General features: G+C 41.5%; 1 long non-coding RNA gene across 1 annotated transcript; it reads left to right on the plus strand.

Annotated features, from left to right (window-relative positions):
* The first annotated feature begins 1470 nt into the window (after nt 1–1470).
* On the plus strand, nt 1471–12087 carry LOC115789797 (uncharacterized). Its single transcript, XR_004020725.1, has 4 exons — nt 1471–1545; nt 5104–5353; nt 11303–11392; nt 12051–12087. It is a non-coding gene; the product is annotated as an uncharacterized LOC115789797 (long non-coding RNA).
* The last annotated feature ends 396 nt before the right edge of the window (nt 12088–12483 follow it).

Consider the following 12483-nt stretch of genomic DNA (forward strand, 5'->3'; position numbering starts at 1 on the left):
ATTAAAATGCTGACCTTTGCATGGAGATCTGGGTGACTGGTTTGCAGATGCTGTTTAAGCTTTGTCGTGTTTTTACCCGAGATAGTCGCCCCACATGGTTTACACATCGTTTTGTTTGTCACAGCATCAAAGGACAAATGTGTCCATACATCGGCTCTTCTCTTTCTCCCTGCTGACATTGGTTACATCACTTAGTTCTATCGGAAGTAACGACCAATCACAGGCTAGTTTGTCCTTCCCGGGTTTAGAGCAAATTTGTGCAACTGTGCGTTTGATTGGATGTTTTCCTGACTTGTCCTGCCCTGTCACAAAATTAAAACAGTTCTGATTGGATGTTTTCCTAACTTGTCCCCGCCTTTCACAAATTAAATAAGTTCTAATTGGATGTCGTCCCCGCCAAGCATTTTCATCTCGTTTTCATTTGTTGACGAAAGTGTCAATTAAATTTGTCATCGTTTTTATCCTTTTAGGTAGTTTTTATTTATTGTCTCGTTTTTGTCATGAAAAAAGGGTCGTTGACGAAAACTATGACGAAAATATTTCTTCAACAAAATTAACACTGGTGCCGTGTGGGTTGAACTTTAGCTGTCAGTCAGATGGCCTCAAATTTGACTCTAAAATAATTTTCTGTACAGAGTTTGTAGGATCCTGCAAAACAAGCCCAACTCATCACCCCTCCAGCACCGTGCTGACAGCTGGTGTGAGGTGTGTGCCAATATGTTGTGTTCGGCTTTCTCCAAACGTGGTGCTGTGCAGCCAAACATTTCCCCTTTGGTTTCATCCGTCCAAAGAACGTTGTTCCACAAGTTGGTTTCTTTGGGGAGAACTTTGCAAACCTAAGTGTGAAGAGACTTTCTCCTGGTAACTCTTCCAAAAATGCCGTACTTGTTCAGTGTTTTTTTAACCGTGCTGTTATGAACTGGGGTTTTTAACATGCTAACTGAGGCCTGTAGAATCTGAGATGGAAACTTGATGATATGTAAGTCATGGATTTTTTTTTTTTTACCATTTTAATTTTATGTTAAAATGTAGATATTGATTGAAAGACGTGCCTGTCGAAACAACCTATGAGGTCATTTAAGTAAAGGAAGACAGGCTCAAGTAAAGTGGTAAATTACCAGTATTTCTTGTTGCTTCAGACCTCAATCATCCAATCCTATCCAGAATCAGCTGTGTGGCAGAGACGACTTGGCAAGTTTTTCATGGGCGTAGTCGACATACTCAACCCACAGATGCATCTTCTTTATAAATGTGGCACCGAGAAGCATCGTTGCAACAAAGAAAATAATCCAGCAAACACAAATGTCCTTACTTCATGTGCTAGGTTTAGACGTGGCATTAAAGCTACAAAGAAACGTGTCGCAGCACCAGATAAAACCTCAGATATCGTCTTCAAACGCTTTTCTTTGTTGTTGGTGTTGTGGATGATATTTAAAGCTAAAACAAAAATATCTCTCTGTCTCTGTCTGGCTCTTCCACACTAAGTCCTGACCCTCAGATGACCCCCGAGTGAAACATGCCACACAGGACTGTCCTCAACCATGGGTGAGTCTCTCTCTCTCTCTCTCTCTCTCTCTCTCTCTCACACACAGACACACACAAGCACACACAGTCATGCCTCACCTTGAGGGCGGCCTTGTCTCTCTGTGTACCAGCATGGATTAAACCCTCACGGGAGCTCTGCTCAGTCAACAGTTTCTCAGTGTATCAACAGTAAAGATCCCGAGTCTTTTATCTGAGCTTTCTTTATAAACCCTAAAGAAACGCACGTAACCTCATGACACAGACCAGAATAAAAACAGAGTTCTGTTGTAACATGTTTGCCCCTGATCAGAGAAGCAAATGCCAGTGTGATACTGTAGTGATAAAATGACACCAGATTACTGCAGGGTCTCTACTTTATAATATAAAACTCCACGAGGCAAACATTTGCTGTGATTTGATGCTGTAGAAATAAAATCGCATTGAATTCAAGCGAATGCGTCTTTTTACACTAAAACCAACATAGTGATGCGAAGAGGGCGCGACCAGGCTGAAGGTTTCAGGTGCAGCCGTTCGGTGTCACTCGTCATCATTACTGTAAAAATGTTCTCCTCATGACAAAAGCCATCTGAGGGCATGTGAAAATATCAGGACACACTAATAATCTGAACACTCATACATCAAAGTTAGCAAAATATAAATGAAACATTTTATCTTTTAGCCACAAACTAACATTCATGTCAGATCATGCCATGAGATCTCTTAAAGAGACACTGTGGCTTCTGCGTCCGTTATACTCAAGTGAAGGCAGATATCACTATGGTGTGTCATATCCCCAGAAATGGGAAATTAACACCAAAACAGTCTTGAGGGAGACACAGCAGTACAGGCTAGGGCTGGCCAGTAATTCATTTTCATTATTTAACACATTTATTCAGTTTTTACAGGGGATTTTCCTGAATTTCAAGAAAAAATAAAATAAAAAATGATAGATAAATAAATTTAAAAAAGAGGTGGTGTGCATTAGACCCAGGGTAGCAGGAGGCTGGAGAGCTGGCTGAACACTGCTGACTAGATGGGAGACGGGGACAGGTTAATGATCCTTAGACAGGTTTTTTTCCTTCTTCTTGCATGAAAGTTCCCGTTCTGCCATGTTGGTTTGAACTGACTTAACCTGTTAGTGAGTTTGGGCTTTTAGCGAGAGAGCCTCATAGCGCAGGTAAGTGCCAAAAAGTAATCATTTTAATCCCAATTATGGTGCCTTCACAATCAGTGAAAGTTGAAAGTCAAATGTAATTGCTCAGCCATTCTACGGGGAAATATGCAAATGATGTGTTTTTTGTAATATTTCCTGATTTTGGACGTTTTTCTGTTGATGTTGGAGTTTGTTTACTCTTCTCTCAGGGGCCACTGTAATTATGTAAAGCAAAGCTGCTCAAAGTCAAGTCAACGTAGAAGCGCCTAAAACCTGTGTTTTGTAATTAGCCAGCAGGGGGCGACTCCTCAGAAGTCTCAGTTGTACAGAACTCTATGGAAGATGTACCCAGTGTGACATGTTGCTCCGCTTCGCAGCATTTTTTTCTCTTTGCCTTTGATCTGCTTTGACAAACCCACAGATTTTTCTTAGCGACAAAAAAATGCCTCGATTTGCTTGTGCTACGTAATACACCAGCACACCGATAACTAATGATCATTAACGATGGAAAACCCATAAACAAATGTTAAGCAAAGGATTATAAAGTGAAAGAGAAAAATAAGAAAACAAGAAAAATCAAAGAGGAAATGAAAACAGGCAGATACGGGACTCTTGGCATCTCTTCCTCTTCACTGCGGACCATTTACTACAAACTTGTCTGCACACATTCTTGCTGAGACCCACACATTATTATGCTATGCTTCAGTCCCATTATTGCTAAAGCACAGCATGTGGATCCCACTGAATTCCAAAGTGAAGTGCCCACATATATAAATATCCAGAATGTTCCAGCTGATATAAAAGGACATGTTTAGGAAGTGTTGACTAGTGGTTTAATATTTCAGCATGTTGAAGCGTGATGTACCACAGAGATGTTGAGCTTAAGGTCAGATTATTCGGTGTTACGAAGGTGACTGAACACATAACCTGGTCTGGAGCAGGTTATGAGCTGGGCTGGAAGCGTCACATTTAGACATATTTACAGTACAATTTGAGTGCTATTCAGGTTTCCTGCTGTAATAATGTGTTTCCTATATGCAGATGGAAAGAATTACAGCATTTACATGGAAGCTGAGACAGTTTGGTGTGGGTAGATGTACACTTTCTTTCTAATTTCATTCTAATTGGTTAATAAGAACAAACTCAGTAGCTAAAGCAGTGAGAATGCAGGTCTGCAACAACACAGTATGATGCAATTTCAGGAGTCCCGAGTGGTGGGAAAGGGGCGAGACACCCTCTTCATGTTCAATACACACATTACTAGCATCAGGACGGAGGTACAGGGTATCACCCTTGCCAGCATCTTGTGCCCACAGGGCTTTTATACCACTGCTGAACAAATCCGCTCATTGGAAAAGCAGGAATGGAAATACCCTTTGATTTGACTGTGGCCTTCAAGTTTCAGTCATCGATAAAACATTGTTTCTATTATATCCCAAGATATGAAACTATATTACCCACCCCCGGTATGCATTTTAAAGTTCCAGAACTCTAATATGCAAGTGTCACATTAGAAACATCCATTTGCTTCCACTTATCCTTTTCAGGGTTGTGGGGGGGTCTGGAGCCTATCCCAGCTGTCATGGGGCGAGGGGGTACATCCCGTACAGGTCGCTAGCCTAACACAGAGAGACAGACAACCATTCATACTCACACCTACAGGCAATTCAGAATCACCAATTAACTTAACCCCAGTAACTGCATGTCTTTGAATGGTAGGAGGAAACCAGAGGAAACCCATGCAAACACGGGGAGAACATGTAAACTCCACACAGAAAGGTCCAGGCGGGTTTGAACCACAGACCTTCTCACTGTGAGGCAACAGTGCTACCCACCATGCCACTATGCCACCCCTATTATTAGATTTAGTCTTTTCTGCAAAATGCAAGATTAATGATTTCCTGCAGCATTACTCTTATCTTGCTTGTAGCATGGGTGTTGTAGTTTACTGTTGTTCTCGTTCTTCAGAGATCTCTGCTGCCTGTTCCTTTGATAAACTGTCTGACTGGAGTAGCAAAGGTGAAGCTCAGCTGATCCATTTTGGGAGGAATGGCATGTTAAACGCCTCCTCTTACAGAACGTGAGCCTGAAGCAGAAAGTCTGGGTTAACAAAGAAAGCTGATAACCACCGTTGTGATACCCGTTATCTCTGACGGTGGTTTTAGGTTTTGTTAAGCCTGCTTAAGCAAAGAAAACCTGGATATGTTGAACTTGCGTCACAGTACATCCTGCAAGAACACAAAGGATATAGACCAAAAGATATTTTCACTCCGTAAGGAGAAATATTTCATTTTTGCAACATTGCAGTTTATTTGATATGTATTTAACAACAGTATGACTTACCCCACCCTTTGCACACACATGGATCCTTTTAGTCCTTTCCCTTCCTCCACCCTCTGTCACCTGTTTCTTTCTCTCCCCCCTAGTTTCTGACACTGAGGAAGCCTCGAGGGCCTTCAACGGAGACATTGTGCCCAGAGGTCAAGAAGAGTCAGCAATGCACAGCATCACAGTCAGAGTCAAAGCAGCGATCGGCCGGCTGCTTGTCAGTCATGTCTTACTGAGCCAGACGAACCGCAATCAGGAACAGAATGAGTCACAGAGAGAGGCGCAGGCACAGAGAGCTTAAACAGTACAAACGCTCTGCAGAATAAAAGCCAAGAACACAGTTTCAAGGTAATTCACTTTTAAATATCTGAAAAATAAAAAATATATACAGAAAGCAGAAAAAAGTGTTTTTAAATCGTGCAATTTGTAATATTTTCATATTGAAATAGAGAGACAGAATCGCTCATAAAGGACAGCTAAAAAGAATTTTAAATACTGCTTGAATTTGGTAAAAAGCCATTAAAATAACTGCGTCCTTGTGAATGTAAGTGCACCGTGAGTGAGCACTTGCTGCACTTTTTTAGACTGCAAGATTCAGTCACAGCACTTTATTCTAGGCCAGGGCTGTCAGACTCAGTCACAAGACGAGCCAAAATTGAAGCCACAGTCTGAGTCGCGAGCCGAGCAGTGGTAAAAATAATAATTTTAATCAGCAACATGAATTTGAATGGCCAGAATACAGCAAAGTTTTTCCTCAACACATAGTTTTCTTCAAAAATCATATCAGGAAAAATGAGAATATTTCAAGCTGATAAAAATTTTTCAGGCAAAAACTGTGATGTGAATTTCTGCGCTTCACAGTCAGAAAAACGCTGCGTAAACTGCGCAGTGTGTCCAGCTTATCAGCACTCACACTCTCATGGATAGATCCGGGTCAAACTAGGGACTTATGGACATGAGGATTGAACCACCAACCTTCCCATTACTAATTCTCCTGAGCTGCAGCCGCCCCTGGTCCTAATGGAGTTGCAAAAAATGGTAATCAGATTTTTTGTGTTTCTGATCTTTTTGGTCATTTATCAAGAAGAAAATATTCAGTTTGAGGGTTTGTTACTTCTGCAGTAACACACGGCAGGAAACACAGGGAGTGGAACTGTGGATTGCTTATGTATGAAGTACTGACTTGAAGTCAACTTGTCAAATATTGCAGTTTAACATCTAAAAAATGTGGCTTGTGTGATTCATGCCAGCCTGCAAGTAGAGAAACACAGGATAGCCTGGGGCAGTGTATTCAGTCTGAATACGAAATACATGGGGAGGGTTGCATCAGGAAGGGCATCTGGCATAAAGTCTTTACCAAATCAAACATGCATCAATAAAATCCACACACCGGATTGGTCTAAGCCTGGATTAACAGTGACTGCCACTGCTGAGGTTGACTACCAGGGAAGAGAGATGAGGACAGGGGGAAGGCATGTTTAGAGGCAGCACTGTGGCAATCCCTGAAAAGCAGAAAAAGCCTCCGAATCGTACAGATGTTATTGTGAACAAAGTCCTGCGGACTAGACAGGCTGCTCCTGGCTCTGCTTTCACTGCTCTGGGATCAGAGCACAGATGTGTGGAGCATGAATACTCTGTGATTTATCATCTTAATCGATAGCTTTTTTAAAAAAATTATTACTGATCACTTTGGCCAACATGTGTTGTGCAGAGAAGTTAGAGTGTAAAAACTTTTGGCATGTAAGCAATGAGAGCTTTGAGGGAACATCAGGTGCAGACACTACAGACATATGACTTTATATGATGCATGACAGAATATAAAGCACTTGAAATGAGCGCAGCATCAAACATCTGCAGCGGTAATACTGATCCATGTAGCACTAATAGGGAGCGTTTTTCCTCAAGCACTCATCGTTGTCAGCTAGTGGTCAATATTTTGATTCTAATGATAGAACTAATAATATTTTTAATCAGGAAAGGTTGAGATGTCCATGCATTAACCATTTGATTTGTCTGATGAAATTTATTATATAGTTAAGAATCCACTTGAATACAATTTAGGACGCAGGTCTGGACTCTGCTGAGTGCAGGGTTCTAGCCAGCGGTATATCATCGCCTTGGTGCTCCTCTATCACTGCAATTAGCAAACGAGGGCAGACTCCGCCCTGTCACCAATACCAGACTCAGATTTTCTTTTCTCTGACTAGATCGCTGCACTATATTATTTCACAGCAATTTACAATCTACAACCGGGCACAATGTGCACCGGTGACGGCCAGCGTGAACGCGAGGGGGGAAAAAGAGACAAAGGACAATTTTGAGCTTCCTATTAAACACAGGAGCTGTGAGAGGCCTTGTCATGCTGACAACGTGATGACGGAAATTCGAACGTAGGAAGTGCTGTTAGGAGCTGATTGGATGATAAAACACCTGGATTATAATGTTTTTTGTTGTGTACATTTTTTTACTTGATTTCTGCAAATCCATTAGTGGAAGGAAAGGGTGCTCTGGGACATGCTGAATGCGTGATATGTAAGTGTAACTTATCTGGTTTATATGCAAAAAGAATTATAGCACTATCATCTAATAAGGCCTAAATTAGAGTTCTGCGTCGGTCCTACATACGTAACCGGAAGGCTTCAGAGGTGATTTCCGGTTAGGTATGTAGGCCCAGCAAAGACTCAAGGCAGAAGTTTAATTCAGGCCTAACTGTTCACCATCACTCAATTAGCAAGCGGGCGCATTTAACGTTTAACTTTAGCAAGCTACTTAGTTTGTTGATAGTGCTAACCCCGCTAAACACACTGGGGTAGAACCTTTGGAGTGTTTATTAGGGCCCGAGCACGAACTGTGCGAAGGCCCTATTGTAATTGCTTCGTTTATTATTTTTATTATTATTTTTTTTATTTTTATTATTATTCAGGCAAATGAATTGGCTTTTTGGGGGCTTTATCATATTCAAAAACTCATGAAACTTTGCACATGCGTCACACCTGGTGAAAATTTAAGTATTTTAATGGGCTCGGGCAAGGGCGCGCCCAAATGGCTCGCTAGCGCCCCCTAAACTGGAGCCCCACCGCTGTGTTTCACGTACATGAATGAAACTTCATACACATGTATATCATGTCCAGGCGCACAAAAAATCCTCTTGGAGCCATGCCCTAAACCCAACAGGAAGTCCGCCATTTTGAATTAATTATGCAAATTTGGCGATTTGCAGCCCTCACACTTTTTCTAATAACTCAGAGGTTTTAGACGTTATCATCTTCATATTTGGTTTGTGTAACCTACACCCCCAGGGGAATCTAAATCTCGAAAATGGTGAGTTTTTGCCAAGGGGGAGGGGTCCTTATGCCCCTTTGAACTTTGATCATTCGCCATGAAATTTTGATTGCCTCTCATTCATACCTACATGATCCAATGTGCATCAAACTTCTCCAGTAGGATGAGGGTGCCCCCCTGAACACATACATATGACAATATTTAATATCACTCGCAGCGCCACCTAGTGGGAACAGGAAATGCCATATTTTACACTTGGAGGTCCAGCTCCAAGGTGGTTTAGCAGAACCATCTCAAATTTCACCTGGAAAGCCTTAAGAAGTTGGACTTACTGTGTTTTCAAAACTGTGAGTTTTTGACAAAAGGGCGTGACCCTTATGGGACGGCAAAGTTCGATGATTCGCCATGAACACAAAAATGGCTGTAACTCAAAGCCAACTTGCCCAATCTGGCTCAAACTTCAGTGGTGTGATAAGCACCCTGTCCTGAACACACTGATATGCATAAAGTCCATAAACGTTAGAGCGCCGCCTAGTGGCAGCTCGGAATATCTTAAAATAGCAAGTTTTTTGAGTAGCCCCGGAGCTACGTTTTATCTACATGTATGAAAATGTACATGCTCATGTAACATACTAAGACGTACAAAAAAGTCTCTTGGACCCATACCCCAAACCCTACAGGAAGTCGGCCATCTTCAATTGAAGGTGTCAATTTTTGCGATTTCCACGCCTGCTATTTGAACGAACTTGTCCTAGGGCATTTCACCCACTGACACCAAATTGGCTCCAGATCATCTACACAAGTAGCCCATCAAAAGTTATTCATGGTTTTGTAGAATATTGAACGGTGTTTCCATGGCAACCCTCTGAATTTGGACTTTTTTCAATTTCAAATTCACAGATATTCTAAACATCAGCCCCTGGGCTGTGCTTTCTCTGTGTATCTGAAAATGTGCCTGCTGATGTAAGATGCTAACATCTACAAAAAAGTCTCTTGGACCGATAGCCGAAACCCAACAGGAAGTCAGCCACGTTCACTTTAAAGTGTCATTTTTGCAGCATTTTTCGCCTTTTTCAGGCCTTTTTGCCTCAACTCCTCCTAGGGCATTTGACCCAGTGACACCAAAATGGCTCCAGATCATCCACACAAGTAGCCCATCAAAAGATATTCATGGTTTTGTAGAATATTGAACGGTGTTGCCGTAGCAACCCTCTCAATTTGGACTTTTTTTCCATTTCAGGCCCAGATAGGTTCTAAACATCAGCCCCAGGGCAGTGCTTGGTCTGTGTACCTGAAATCGTGCATGCTGAAGTAACATCCTAAGACGTACAAAAAAGTCTCTTGGACCGATAGCCGAAATCCAACAGGAAGCCTGACATGTTCTAATTAAGGTGTCATTTTTGCAGCATTTTTCACATTTTTCAGGCCTGCTATTTGAATCATCTTCTACTACAGCTTTTCATCCAGTCACACCAAAATGGCTCCAGATCATCTACACAAGTAGCCCATCAAAAGATATTCATGGTTTTGTAGAATATTGAACGGTGTTGCCGTAGCAACCCTCTAAATGTGGGATTTTACTCATATACCACAGTGCACCAAATTGTTACATCTCTGACATACATTGTCCGATCTGCCTCAAACTTCACAGGCTTAATGGGAGGGTAAGGGAGACCGGACACACCCCTCTATCAGCTTTGTTTCACACTCATAACGCCACCTAGTGGCAACAGGAAATCAGTAGGACACTGATACTCATCATCCTATGGTCATTACAGTTTCATTGATGGCTGCAGGCATTACATAGAGCATTGTGACATATTAATTAGTGGGCACTCACCGACGCCACCTAGTGGAAGCGGGAGACGATCGACGCGAAGTACGGCTAGCCTGCTGAGCCGTCAGCAGCCGGGTGAGCCCGCTACTCTCTCGTCTGCGAGAACCTCCGAGCGCGGCTCGGCTGGAGCGTGCCAGGGGTCGACGCGCGGCTTGGCTGGAGCGCGCCAGGGGTCGACGCGCGCCGGGTGCGAGGGCCCGCTCATCGCCGCTTGCGGCTTTAATTTTATTTATTGTTTAAACTGGGAATTACTTTAGAAACAGTAAGTATAAATACATTACTGTGGTTACTCATGCTGAAAGCCACTGTCATTTTTAAAATAATATATTAATTTTATGTTTTGTTTTTTTGGTTTTTTTTTTAAGCGTCACATGACATGGAACAATAGATGACAATGTAACAATTAAAAGTACATATTGGTGTAAACACTGAAATAACTAAATGAGTGAGTTTGTGTTGAACTCTGTTCAGTTTGTAAACAAGCTTTTGAAAAATGAAGGGAAGAAAAAAAAAAGATTTTAGATATTTTGGAAAATGAAATAATAACAATACCAATTATAAAAATCATAATGTACTTTGTAGCAGTGTAGCTTGGTATAAACCTTAAAATGATTATACTCTGTGTGTGTGTTTTATCACCTTCACAGTGATTTCTTTTTTTTTTCCTGTTTGTTCAAATGTCTCAATGTGTGCGAATGGGTTGTGGTTATTAAAACATATCTGAATAGTGCTTTGATGCAGGCAGAGCAGGTTTAATTTTGTTGAGAAAGTCTTTAAATAGACATGATGATGTTCTGTTCGATAATCACATCTTCTAGTTTGCTGCTCGTCTCCTCTGAAGTGCTAATTCTTGGGTCTGAAGCTCTCCACTCTATAAACTTGGCTCAGCTGGAATAACCGCCATCTATTAACTGACCTGCTGCCACGCAGCCACAAGACGATCAATACTTTCCGATAATGATGTCATTTACTTGCAGTAAACCATAGATAATGACCAGACTTGTTATTGCCTCATTTCATGGCTTTGTCTCAACTCTTTGCAACATGTAATCAACATGAATCGATATTTATCCTTTAAAAAGAAAAGCATCAGGTGGAAAGTGTTTTCTTTTTCATGCTAAATTCTTCCAGTTGCTGATGTTGATGTGGTTTCTCACCTGTACTCTCTGTTTTAAAAGATTTTTGGCTGCCAGTCTACAACCAATGGCCAACCATCGGAGTTAAAAAATGGAGCCGAAGCAAAACTGGAAAAACTGCAGTTCCTTTAGGTGAGGCTGACTCCAAGAGGAAGTCGATTCCCATACACTCTCATGTTAAAATGGCCAATTTTAACACGTTAACAAGCATGTTTACAGCCTGGTAGGGAGGGAAAAAAAGCAGCTTTGGCCTCTATTTGAGTCATTAAACCTTTCACTGTTTTGGATCATTTTTCATGCAGTGTATGACTAATATTACAGCTCACTTTGTAGCACAGGCCGTCCAAGAAGCCTGTGCTTCCTTTTTGGTCAATCAAATTCTAGTATTGTATTAGTCTTTGACTTGGAACAAAGTAGTTATGTGTCTCTGCCTGTTACACTCATACAGTTTATGTATCCAGTTTGCTAACCAAGCTTTGGACTATTAGCTGAAAACTTTGCCCTCTGCTGTCTTATCCGTGGATATATCTTCAGTCTGGCTCCCAAAAAAACAACATTGAAGGTTAATTCTTAAACCAGTGCGTGATGTCATGGAGGCTACGTCCTTCATTTTCCTGCGTTTCTGTGCCAGTCTGCAGTGAATTTACTAGTGTGCTCATTATCATTGCTCATTAAGTGATCATTATCCAAATAAAAGAGATACTTCTGGTTTAGCTTTAATCTTTAGACAAATGGCCTTATATTATGTCTCTGAGTTGAATAAATAGCAGTAAGCTGCTCTCTTCAGCAGGCATCGGCAGGCTCCACAGCTTCATGACAAACATGTCCGCCGTCCTGCTTGGCGAGAGCACATTGTTGTCAAGGTGCTTCATGACATACTGGGTAGGTACACGGGATCAGCTGATCCTGGTTATGTTTTTGTGTTTGCTCAGTTCTTCAAAGCTGCAAGAGAATTAAATTAGTGAAGCGAGGTTCAGTCATCACTTACTAGGGGAACTACATCTATAATGAAAACTGTGGATCGACTCCTTAATCGCAGGAATGATGAAAGGAAGGACGCAAAGTTTCCGCCCTAAAAAAAAATCTCTTTAATTTTTGGAAATTCGCTTTAATTCAGAGTAAAGTGATAAGAGCGAGAGGTGGAACAGCCGTGGATGGACATCACATCTAATTTAATTTTTTTGATAATGAATGAAAATGCTCCATAGGTTTGATTTTATTCA

Source organism: Archocentrus centrarchus, chromosome 1 (genome assembly GCF_007364275.1).
Source record: "Archocentrus centrarchus isolate MPI-CPG fArcCen1 chromosome 1, fArcCen1, whole genome shotgun sequence".
Taxonomy (NCBI): Eukaryota; Metazoa; Chordata; class Actinopteri; order Cichliformes; family Cichlidae; genus Archocentrus; species Archocentrus centrarchus.